This window comes from Grammomys surdaster, unplaced genomic scaffold (genome assembly GCF_004785775.1).
Source record: "Grammomys surdaster isolate TR1022 unplaced genomic scaffold, NIH_TR_1.0 135, whole genome shotgun sequence".
NCBI lineage: Eukaryota > Metazoa > Chordata > Mammalia > Rodentia > Muridae > Grammomys > Grammomys surdaster.
The window spans coordinates 2097200-2109600 of NW_021604593.1; the positions used below are offsets into that span (position 1 = coordinate 2097200).

The 12401-nt window shown below is 43.2% G+C and overlaps 1 protein-coding gene across 1 annotated transcript in view; it reads right to left on the minus strand.

The window, feature by feature from the left end:
• Positions 1-10542, minus strand: part of Ctnna1 (catenin alpha 1) — a 123042-nt gene extending 112500 nt beyond the window's left edge. Inside the window, exon 1 of the mRNA XM_028762672.1 lies at positions 10421-10542. The gene's annotated coding sequence lies outside the window, so the exon portion shown is untranslated. The remainder of the gene's footprint in view (positions 1-10420) is intronic.
• Between the last annotated feature and the right edge of the window lie 1859 nt (positions 10543-12401).

Sequence of the window (12401 nt, forward strand, 5' to 3'; positions counted from 1 at the left end):
TTGTTCTCTGACCTCCACACTCATATGATATGTATGTATCCACACACATGCAAAAAAATTTAATGTTTAAAAAGAGCATTTCCCTCAAAACAAGGGTGCAAGAACCAACTCCCAAAAGTTGTCCTCTGGCCTACACACACACACACACACACACACACACACACACACACACACACACGCACGCACGCACCTGTACCTATGCACATATCATACATGCATACTTACTACATAAACACACACAAACACAAAATATGGTACACATGTACAATGGAATAATATTTAACTTTAAAAGGCAAATTCTCGAAGGAAGACAGCATTATAGGGAACACCAATAATCCTACCCACCTAAACAACTATATTGGCAGAGTCTATCTGATTTAACTACTTTGGAATACTTGAGGTCCTATAAGCCAGGGTTTGTGGTGCACACCATAAATCCCAGTGCTCAGGAGGCAGACGCAGATAGATCTGAGTTTGAGACCAGTCAGGTCTACAGAGTTCTAGGACAGCCAGCGATACACAAACCCTGTCTTGGAAAAGAATGGAAAAAAAAAAGTCCTGAAACTTCCAGGGAAAGGCTTGGATCAATGCAGACTGGGCAAATTCTACTCCATTTTCGCTTTGCTTAGCAGCAACTCTCTGTCCCCTTAGCCAGGAACATTTTACCCAACAGCTTGCCAGGTGGGCAAATAAGGGTCCTGCCCTCCAGATCATGAGAAATTGTACCCTTATTGCTAATTACTGCTTCTAATCAGAGAGATACAGAAACAGAAGAGCATCCACTATTACACCTCTGCTAATGCTAGTTCTCCTCCAGCTAAATATAATTCCTCCCCAAATGTAATGAACCAACACCTTTCTTCCCACCTACTTAATTTTTCTCTTAATTCTCTTCTGGGGAATGGGGGTTTAAAAAAAATGTAAAACCAATCATATAGGGGGAAAAGGTGATTAGAATGTTATCATGGTGCTTCTTGGTCCTCAGTGTTTTCACATATGGATTGAGTATGTTAGTCCCCAGTTGGTAGAACTGAGCATGGTAACATGACTATAATCTCTAGCTAGTATTAGTACTAGGTAGGCTGAGGCAAGAGGATCTTGAGTTCAAGGGTCTAGTGAAAGGTCATTAAGATACAGGGGTGCTGCCCTCAGTAAAGCACAAGTGCACATGTGTGCATATGTGTGTTCAATATATAATCCTTATAAAAAATGTTATAGATATACAACCAGTCAGTCAGGCATAATAGTGTATGCCTATCTCTCCCTTCCTATGGGCAAGACTGAGCTAGAGTGCCCACTTTTGTTTGTGAGTGCTGAGAATAGGAATTCAGGCCCACATACATGTGCAGCAACACTTAATCTACTGAAACATCCCCTCAGCCAGTAACTTAGCATCTATTGACTACTACTTATTATGAGCAAAGAAACAAGTCTGGTACCACAGACACAGAATGATAAAAATGAACATCTTGACTTGAAGGACTTCACCACCTAGCAGAGCAGCTAGCAAAATAATTTTTACTATCAGAATTTCTTTTAAAGATTTATTTATTTTGCCGGGCAGTGGTGGCGCACACCTTTAATCCCAACACTTGGGAAGCAGAGGCAGGCGGATTTCTGAGTTCGAGACCAGCCTGGTCTACAGAGTGAGTTCCGGGACAGCCAGGGTTACACAGAGAAACTCTGTCTCGAAAAACCAAAAGAAGAAGATTTATTTATTTTTATGTATGAGTACACTAGTCTTCTTAAGACACACCAGAAGAGGGCATCAGATCCCATTACAGATGGTTGTGAGCCACCATGAGGTTGCTGGGAATTGAACTCAGGACTTCTGAAAGTGCAGTCAGTGCTCTTAACCGCTGAGCCATTTCTCCAGCTCTACTATCAGAATTTTAAGGTAAGTTAACAACATGGAATATTTGAATGATGAACTTGATTCATCGGTTTACCTCTAAGAAAACCACTTAATATAAATAAAAATATAGCTTGTCCAGCACTCCATAACAGACTGTATCACCATTTTATCACATCAGAAGTGAAAATAAACACCTTTATACATCATCATCATCACCATCATATTAGACAGATAAAAAAAAAATAGGAGTAAAAATTCCAAAGATCATGCTATCATAGTTCAGATAACAGACATATAATCAATAAAAAAATTAGCAACAAGAAACACCCATCACATAATTCTAACTCTATTGTTTAGTTTAGCCTTTTAAGAATTATATATTAGGGGCCAGAGAGATGGCTCAACAGTCAAGAGCCCTGACTAAGTTCAATTCCCAGCAACCACATGGTGACTCACAACCTTCCATAATGGAATCAGATGCCCTCTTCTGGTGTGTCTGAAGAAGAGAGTGACAGTGTACTCATATACGTAAAAAAGATAAATAAATCTAAAATAAGTAAGTAAAATTTACAAGAGAATTATATGTCAAGAGCTGCAAAAATGCCTTAGTAGTTAAGAGCACTTGCTACTCCATCACTGAGGATCAGAGTTCAGATCCTAGCATCCATATTGGGCAGCTCACAAATGCCTGGAATTCCAGCTCCAAGGGATTAAACACCCTCTTCTGGCCTCTGTGAGTACCTACATACACAAGTATGTATACATTCTGGCATACACACAGATATACATATTTATACACAAATAAGATAAAATATATTTCTAAAATTCTATTATGGAGTCAGGTGTGGTGGTTCACGCCTGTAATGTTAGCACTTGGAAAACTGAGGCAGTAAGATAACCATTGAGGCCGGGTGGTGGTGGCGCACACCTTTAATCCCAACACAGGAAGAGACAGGCGGATTTCTGAGTTCGAGGCCAGCCTAGTCTACAGAGTGAGTTCCAGGACAGCCAGGACTACACAGAGAAACCCTGTCTCGAAAAACCAAAAAAAAAAAAAAAGAAGAAGAAGAAGATAACCATTGAGTTTTGAAGCCAGCCTTAGAGAAAATTTTAAAATAAAAAAAAAATAAGGAATGCAATCACATTTTTAAACTTCAATGCTCACTGAACAGAGGTAAAGTGGCTAAAATAACATTAATTCCTGCCCTCATAGTATCCAATTTAGCAGAGAAAGGTAAAAAAAAAACCCCACAGGGTAAAATTCCACATCTTTGGATTTCATGACTTTAGACATGACACCAAAAGCAGAGAAAACTAAAGCACAAATTATACTTCATCAAAATTAGAAACATTTTGAGCTGGGCAACGGTGGCACATGCTTTTAACACTAGCACTCGTAGAAAGCAGAATGCTAACTAATCTTTTAGTTTGAGGCCAGCCTGATCTACAAAGAGAGTTCCAGGACAGCCAGGACTACAAGGAGAAACCCTGTCTTGAAAAAAACAAGGCAAAAGAAAACAAAAACACATACACACACCCAAACCTTTAAGCTCAGGCAATGGTGTTGCACACCTTTGGCTCAAGCTCTCAGGAAGCAGAGGCATGCAGATTTTCTAAGTTCAAGGCCACCCTGGTCTACAGCCAGAGCTACATAGGTGGGGGTTGTGGGGGTGCAGTGGGACTTTTGTCTAACAAAGGAATACAATCAACAGAGAGTACAAAGGCATCCCATGGAACCAGAGAAAGTATTTACAAATCAGTTCTCTGATAAGGGAGTACTATGTAGAATATTTTTATTCTTTAGCACTGGAGAAGCAGAGGCAGGCAAGTATCTAATAGGTATAGCCAATCTAGTCTACCTAAGGAGTTCCAGGATAGCCAGAAAACATATAAAAGCTACAAGTCAAAAAAAAAAAATTTTTTTTAAAGCCCAGGCTAGGGATTTGATCAGTGGTATTGCTCTGGCCTAGAACATATAAGATCCTGTGGGTTCAATTCCCAATACCCACATGGTAATGGTCTTTAACTCTGCCAGTTCCAAGGAAATCTATGCAACAACCAGGGCCAACAGAGTAACAGTCTGCATGGAGCAAGAAGGAAATCAAGTTCAAAATAACATTGGTTCAGACTTCTAGAGTCTGATACTGGACAGTTTATTTTAGGCATATTTAAGTTCAGTAAAATTTGAAAAAAGTTTCCTGGTGTAACACAATTCACTGCACACAGGAGGCATAACTACATCAAAACTCTTCTCAAAATACATGTCACTTCTTTCATGAAGATGAGTTCTGGAATAAACTACATGTATTATCTTAAGGGCCGAGGGGAGGATCTGGTGTGGTCTCCGTCATATACATAGTACAAAGGTCACCTGGGCTGTTAGTCACCTCCAGTCCTGGTTATGGAAGCTTGCCATACAGGTAACACAAAGGACACCTGACTATTAAGCATCTCTGGTCCTGACTGTGGAGGGCTGGGAGAGCCCCTAGCTATATAGATAATAATACAAAGGCTGCCTAGATTATTAGCCACTTCTGATCCTGCCTGGTGATGCTTGGTATGGCCTGGCCCTACAGATAGCACAAGAATCATATAAGTTATGAGCCACCATTCCCAGTCTTCTGGACAGAAAGCAGGCTATACATCTTTTCCTTGTAAAAGACAATCCTGTATATTTAACATTCTTGGTTTCCCTAGTGCCATCTGTGAGCACAAGAACCTTTGTGCTGACAACAGAAATCCAACACCTTCTTCTTCCCCCATAGCACGAAGCACACATGGTGCAGACATCCATACAGGCAAACCACTGATACACATAAAACTTTAAAAAAAAAAAAAAAAACTTACTTTAAAAAAAAAAGAAAGTAAAAGAAGAAAAGGGAAGGGAACATAAAAATGGTCAAATTAGTCCCCGACGCCACCTCCAGTCTCCTCCGCTGCAGTTTCCTCCGCCGGAAAAAAAAAAAAAAATAAGTAAATAAATAAATAAAATAAAAAATAAAAAATGGTCAAATTCAAAGTAACAAACAGAATGGTTAGCTGCCGAGAGAGGGGTAAATGAGAAACTACTGCTTATGGAATACAGGATTTACTTTGGACAGATAAAAACTAGATCTAGAGAACCAGGGAACATTTTTTCCATATTGTACTATACTTAAATATGCCTGTAATAAACTACCCAGTGTCAGACTTAAGTCTGAAACAACACTGAGTTGTGTTGAACTGGATTTCCTTCTTGCCCTATGTGGATTGATTGTTACTCTGTCAGCCCTGGTGGCACAAAGATTCTCACAGGTTTCCCTGGAGCTGGCAGAGATTGCATAATAATCTGCATTTTCTTAAAAGTCAATGAGCATGCGCGCGCGCGCGCGCGCACACACACACACACACACAAGTTTAAATGGTAACTTTTGTTGTGCACATCTTACCACAAAAAAAACACATAATAAGTTCCCTGCATCCACATGGTAGCACAAAACTGTCTTTAATTCTCATCCCAGGGGAGCAGACACCTGTCCTGACCTCTCTACGGATACTACTACACACATGATCACATGGTGCACACACAAAATGAAATGAAATAAAATTCCTAAAAATAAGTGAAGAATAGTAAATAACACTATCATTTATCTTTACAAGTTTTAAGATTTTTGGATCCTTTCTGCAATGGTGGGGGGAGTGTCATTCAGTTTTTGGAGAGAAATAGAAGAAATTATCTATCACAAAGCATTCCAACAAAACGGCCAGAGATGCAGAGTAGGATACAAAAGATAGGAAACCATTTACAAGAGAAAAATAAGTCTAGTAGCTAAGGATGTAGCTCAGTTAGTAAGTGATTGTCTAGCAAAAAGAGGTCCTAGGTTAATCCCCAATACCACATACACCTGATGGTGAACTCTGTAATTCCAACACTTAGGTGGTGGAGACAAGAGTTTCAGACGTCCAAGGTCAGCTGGGGCTACATAACAAGCCGAGACCATTCTGGGCTACTTGAGACACTGTCTCAAAAATAAGAATTAAAGGTTGCTAAATGATTCACTGGGTAAAGGCACTTACTAATAAGACTGAAATTTTGAGTTGGATCCCCAGGAATGGTGGATGGAAAAAAAAACAATTCACAAAAGCTGTCCTGTATCTTCACTTGTGTATGCATATGTGTGAGTGTGAGTACATGTACGTAAATATTTTTATGAAAAATATTTTGTTCTGAAACAGACTCTTACTATACAGCGCTAGCTGGCCTGGAACTCCCTATATGTATCAGGCTGGCTTTAAACTCAGTTCTGCCTCTGCGGTATGAACTACTGTACCAGCCCCTGCCCCACCTCCCTCCCCCACACACAAAAAAATTAATGAAAATAAATTGGTCTGAAATTTTAAGTAAAAGCTAGAATTTAGAAACTCTTGAACCCAATCATAAGACTAGCCAGCACAATTACATACCAGCATTAGGTTTCAAAAATAATACTCTGGGCTGCCAAGATAGCTGAGCAGGTAAAGATACCTGCCACCAGCCTACCTAACAACCTCACCTGAATCACTGGTACCCACATATTTATTTAAAGAAGAGAAGCAACTTTTCCAAGTTGTCCTCTGGCCACCACACTTGTGCACACAAACACACAAAATAATGAAACATGAACTTTTTAAAGGGGCTTTCTTTTTTCTTTTAGGAATCTTAAGAGCTCAATCACCCTGAGCAGCACAATATGACCTGGTTTCTTTTTCTTTTTTTTTTTTTTTAAGGTTTTTCAAGACAGGGTTTCTCTGTATAGCCCTGGTTGTCCTGGAACTCACTCTGTAGACCAGGCTAGCCACGAACTCAGAAATCCACCTGCCTCTGCCTCCCAAGTGCTGAGAGTAAAGGCGTGCACCACTATGACCTGGTTTCAAAACACAGAGGCAGAAGGGCAAATGAAGTCAACTGATACTGGGAATTCCTAGGTGCTAACAGCACGCTGTTTCTTAGGGGATATACATGATGTTCAGTTTGTATGAATTCACTGAACAAGTGATACTAATTTGAGCACTTTTCTCTAATTATACTTCAATTTTGAAAAGGTTTCCTGCCGGGCAGTGGTGACGCACACCTTTAATCCCAGCACTCGGGAGGCAGAGGCAGGCGGATTTCTGAGTTCGAGACCAGCCTGGTCTACAGAGTGAGTTCCAGGACAGCCAGGGCTACACAGAGAAACTCTGTCTCAAAAAACCAAAAAAAGAAAGAAAGAAAAGGTTTCCTATTAAAGATAAAGCCTTAAACCAGGAGTGATGCCAAAGGCCTTTGATCCTGGCACTGGGAAGCAGACTCTGTGAATCTGAGGCCAATCTAGTTTATTTAGAATTGTAAGACAGCCAGGATTGCATAGAGAGACCCTGCCTCAAAAACCTTCTTACCCCCACATACACACTTCCCAGAAGTCATCCACAGAAAATATTTACCCAACAATGTAAAAGATGTAATATAGAAGCTGTATAAGATAGCAAAGCACTGAGCACCAAGAGAAAACCCAGAGGTTTCAAAAAATAAGTTTCCCAGGTGATTAAGAGAAAGCAACATGGTCCAGAAGGGAAAACAAGGGGAATAAAATAAAGGCAAAGTGTGGTGGTACACAATTAATCCCAGCATTTGGGAGACTGAGGCAGGAAGATCACTAAATTCACTCAAGACCCTTTGCTAAATAAATAATAAACCAAAAAAGCAACTAAACAGCTCACTCAGATACTACTGAGTAGTTCACAGCTTCCCCCACCCCCAAAAAAGAAAAAAGAAAGCTGAAAGTGTAGTGGAAGCAAAGAAAAGCATGTAAACAAGACACTATAGAGCAGGGTCTGTTGCTGACTAGACTTGGGTAGAAAGAAAGAAAAGGGACAAAGTTGAAGAAAGCTCAAGTTGACCAAAACAGCAATTTGATTGTAATCAATTGCCTCACCTGTCATAATACTGACATAAGCTTAGACTCCAGAAAGATTTTCTTCCTCCTTCATTCAATACAGCATCTCATTTGCCCTCCTTACCAGATACCAAGCCAAAGGTTAGGTAGGGCACAAGCCCTGCCTTGAAGAGGCTTACAGGCCCCACTTTCCAATAGGAGGGCAAACAGGAATATCAATAAGTTACAACACAAACAGAAGTTACTAAGAAAACTTGATACAAAATTTGCTACCAGAAATGAAAATGCTGGATCTTGAGATATGACCAAGAATTCAATGCTTCAGAAGCTTTACCCAGATGCCTGGATGCCACTCCTAACCCAATCTTTTTCTGAGTCCTTTCCATTCATCCAGATCACCTTTACCCACATGACCTTCCACACTCAACTCCTTTTACACACACACCAATTCAAATCTTCTCTAAACATCAGCAAAGAATAAAATGCTGCTCAGATCATGAAAGCCCCTACGATGGCATCTTACAGCTTCAGAATAAAATATAAACTTAGCCGTCTGTGACCTGGCTTTGCCTTCCCTGATAATCTTAGGTGAGACCTTCTCCCTACTTCAGTACTCAAAATAGATCTCCTCTGACTCTGTAGGCTTCCAAATGTTTGGCCAATGGTCAGGCCACTTACACCTATTAAAGATCCTATTCCTCATCCTGTCTATGTTTCAGCCAGTATACATACCACTGCCACCTTCAACAAGCAGGGAGTCTGTACTGTCACTAACATGACTTTAAAATTACAAGATATAAGGAGACCCATGTGGATCAGGAGAAAAACTACACTCATAATAAGGAACTGGATGTTTGCAGCTAAGGTTGATGACAGAGGTAGGGGGTGTGCAGCTCAAATATAGAGCACTTGCCTAGCATGCACAAGGCTCTAGGTTTGTCCTCCAATACCACGGGAGGGGGGGTGGAGTTTGATGAGAAAAGGCACAAGACAGTGAGTGATACTCAACTAGGAGAAAAAAAAAAAGACATCTCTGATCACTATATAAAATGTTTCTGATGGGGATGGAGATGATACCATATACCCAGTGCTGAAAACCAATATAATATATTCGGTTAGAATCATACGCAAGAAAAGAAAGGGTTGAAAAGTAAAGGGGAAAAAAACCCAGACTAATAGCACTTCCACTTAAATGTCCTTTTAGGTTTTTCCCTATTCCATCTGTGGCATTACTTCAACTCGTGCTTCATCCAGTTCAAAAGCCACCACCTTCCAGAACAGCCAGACTTTTAAACTTAACACCCCATCCATGCTCCCACAAGCTTCTGTTGTTTGCATTATAAACATTATGATCCAGACAGGTGTGATGGCACACATATGAATCCCAACACTCAAGAAGCTTAGGATAGTTTGGGATTTCATAGTGAGATCCAGAATGGAATTTAAAAAAAAAAAAAAAGGATATGACTATAGAGAAGCTTCCAGGCCTCAAAGAGAATTTTTAAAACCTGTTTTTTTTAACTTAGTAAGTCAGAAAGGATGAACAATTAAACAAAGGCTACGAAACGATTTCCCCACTCAATCCTTTTGTAAAACAAAACGTTCCATTTCTTAAGGTAACATCCACCTGTAGTCTTTAAAACTCAACGCTAAACACAAAGTATCCTTATTAAAACACCTAAAAGATACAATGATGAAGCATAGATATATATCATAAATCATTGTAAATTCCATACACACACACACATTTAAAATAAAACCAAATGTTATGATGGGACAGAACATAAGAGGGTATCAATCCTCGATTTGAGCCAACCGCTCACTGAATTATTGGGGTGGCCACTGCTTGAAAACCAAGGTTACGAATCCAGTCAACATCCCCGCCCTCCAAGTTCTACACACACATTAACAAGTTCCTTTTAAAGTCGAAAGGCAGGTCACTGACATCGCCTGCCTGCGATGCCCGCCCTCGGGAAGCTGAGGCGGGGAGACCGAGCGTTCCGGACCAGCCTGGGCTACTTAGCAAAACCCGCTCTCGGTAAACCAAAGTTAGTAACTCAAAGCTACTCCTGAGTAATGTCAGTCAGGTTTCACAGCAAAAGCGGCTGAGTAATTTTAAGGTAAATATTAAACTCCTTGCCACAAGTCCACACGGGTGTGGCTCACCTTAAGGACAAGAGCGCTGGAGAACAGGAAGCTACGACTCCCACCCTCCGTGGGTCGGGCTGGAATGTCGGCTCCTCCGACCTCTGGTCCCGCAAACGCCCAAGTTTGAGCAGCGGAGAGGGGGAGGGGAGTGGCCGGCACAAATCCAAGGAACAATCGCGTCCCTAAAACACCCCACTGCCCGACCGCCAGGGACACGCCGCGGTTGCCCCTCAGTGAGGGAGGCGGCCTGAGGCGCGACGCCGGTCCCGCGCGCGCTCCCAGCAGGGGAACAAAGTTTAGAAAGAGGGAGAAAGTTTTCCAAAGAAGCGCCCCGGCGGTCGTCCCGCTTCCCGAACGTCGGGCTCCGCCCGCCCAGGCCCAGGCTGCTCCGGAAAGCCGCCCCAGCCCGACGCTCTAGGGCGGCGACAGCCGAGAGCCCGCGCCGGACACCCGGGACCCCAGCCTGAGGAAACCCGCGCCCCACCAGAGGGCCCCGCGCGCCCCGAGGGAAGGTAAGAAGAGTTACCTGCGGCGAACAGGGCGAGCGCGGGACGACTCCTGAGGCGCCAAGCCGACGGCCGCCGCTTTGTCTCCCGCCCGTCCGGCTCCCAGGAGGAAATGGGCCGCCCTGCGCCCCCGCCCCCGGCCCGCCCCGCGCCGCGCCCGCCCTTCCCGGCACCTCCCTCCGCGCGCTCTTCCCGGCGCCTCCCGCGGCCTCCACGCCGCTGGTCCGGGCCTGGCACTGCCGGTGCTTTCTAGAGAGAGCCTCCCTCCCGGAAGGTAGCCTGACAACTCCAGGCCGGGACCCGCAGAAGTCTTTTTTTTTTTTTTGTATGGCCTTTGGTCACGCAGACCGGGACCTCCGACGGGAAGGAGGGGCGGAGACTCAGGGAACAGCCGGCGGCGGGGGAAAGGCGGGCGGAGGGCAGGTGAGTGAGTCACGGCTCCCGGCTCAGGTGAGTCTCGGGGCGCGGCCCCGGAAGGCCCCGCCCCGTCCGGCTGCCCGGGACCCGCGCGACTACGCGGGGTCCTGCGCGCACTGCTGTGGCCACGCTTCCTATACCCTAGTCTAAGGCGCCCAGAAAAGGGGGCAGCCTTCTGCTTTGCTTTACTGAAGGAGAAACACAGCAAGTAAAAGTTCCACCTCTCTGGGCACCGTGGACCCTCAGGACCTGGTTGTTTTGTTTTGTGATGTTTGTTATTTTGTTTTGTTATTTTATTTTTGAGGTAGGGTCTCACAGAGTTCAGGCTGGTCTCGAACTGGCTGTGTAAGCAAAAATGGCCTAAAATTTTTATTATTACAGCCATGCTTTTAACCCCAGTGTTCCGAAGGCAGAGGCAGGCCGATCTCGGAGAGTTTCTGAACTTGTATGGAAATCCAGACTGTGTGGTTTCTCTTTCACTATGTGGATCCTGGGGATTGAATGTACTCGATTTACCTTAAACTCCTAATCCTCCTGCACACCCCCGCAACTGCTGAGATTATAGGTCTACACCGTTATACCTAGTCTTTTAGGGCCTCTTAAGAAGAGTAGGCAAATGAGAGAGATGGCACCGTGGGTAAAAGTTTTGCCACTCTATCACAATTCTAGCCTGACAACCTGAGTTGTGAAAGGACAGAATGAAGGCCACAGAGTTGTCCACTGACTTCCACACTGGTGCAGATGGCATATCCACCCACATACATATCACACATCATCATCGTAATAATAAAAATAAAATAAATTTTAATTTTAAGGGAGTTAGAGATGTCTCAGTGATAGAGTGCTTGCCTAGTATGCCCTAGATTTAATCTTCAGTACTACAAAAAAAAAAAAAAAAAGACATACCTTCACAAGGCCATTCTTGTCTAGCCACTCTTCTGTTTCTAGCTTTGGGATTTTGCCTACCATAGTCCTCTCTGACTAGAGTGTCTGCTTTTCCCTTACTTCACTTGGCTATGTCAGGACATAATAATCACATAATAAATATTTGTTTGGCCTAGCTATGACCCCAGTACTTGGGAGGCTAAGGCAAGACTTAAGGATTATCACTAAAAAGAACCTTTCTCAAAAGGGGGGCGTAGTGTTCTTTATTTGTTTGCTTGAAGTAATAATAAAACAGTCTATTGGCTCTAAACTTTTTTGTAAAGGACAAAGAGAGAGAGACAGACAGAGAAAGAGCAAGAAGGAGAGAGAGAGCCTGCCCTAGAGAGCCAGAGGAATCTCTGAGTTTGAGGACAACCTAGTCTACTACAGAGTGAGTTCCAGGGTAACCAGGGCTTTACAGAAAAACCCTGTCTAGGCTAGTGGGATGACTCAGTGGATAAAGGCCCTGGCCCAACCCCTATGACCTGAGTTCAATCCCCAGAACCCACATGGAGGAAGGACAGAAGTGATTCCCAAAGGTTGTCTTCTGACTTCCACATACGCACCATGGCATTTATGCACATGTGGGCAGGTGCGCACACATACATAAATAAATTGTAAAGGAATTGTAAGAACTGGTGGTATGTGCCTGTAATCACA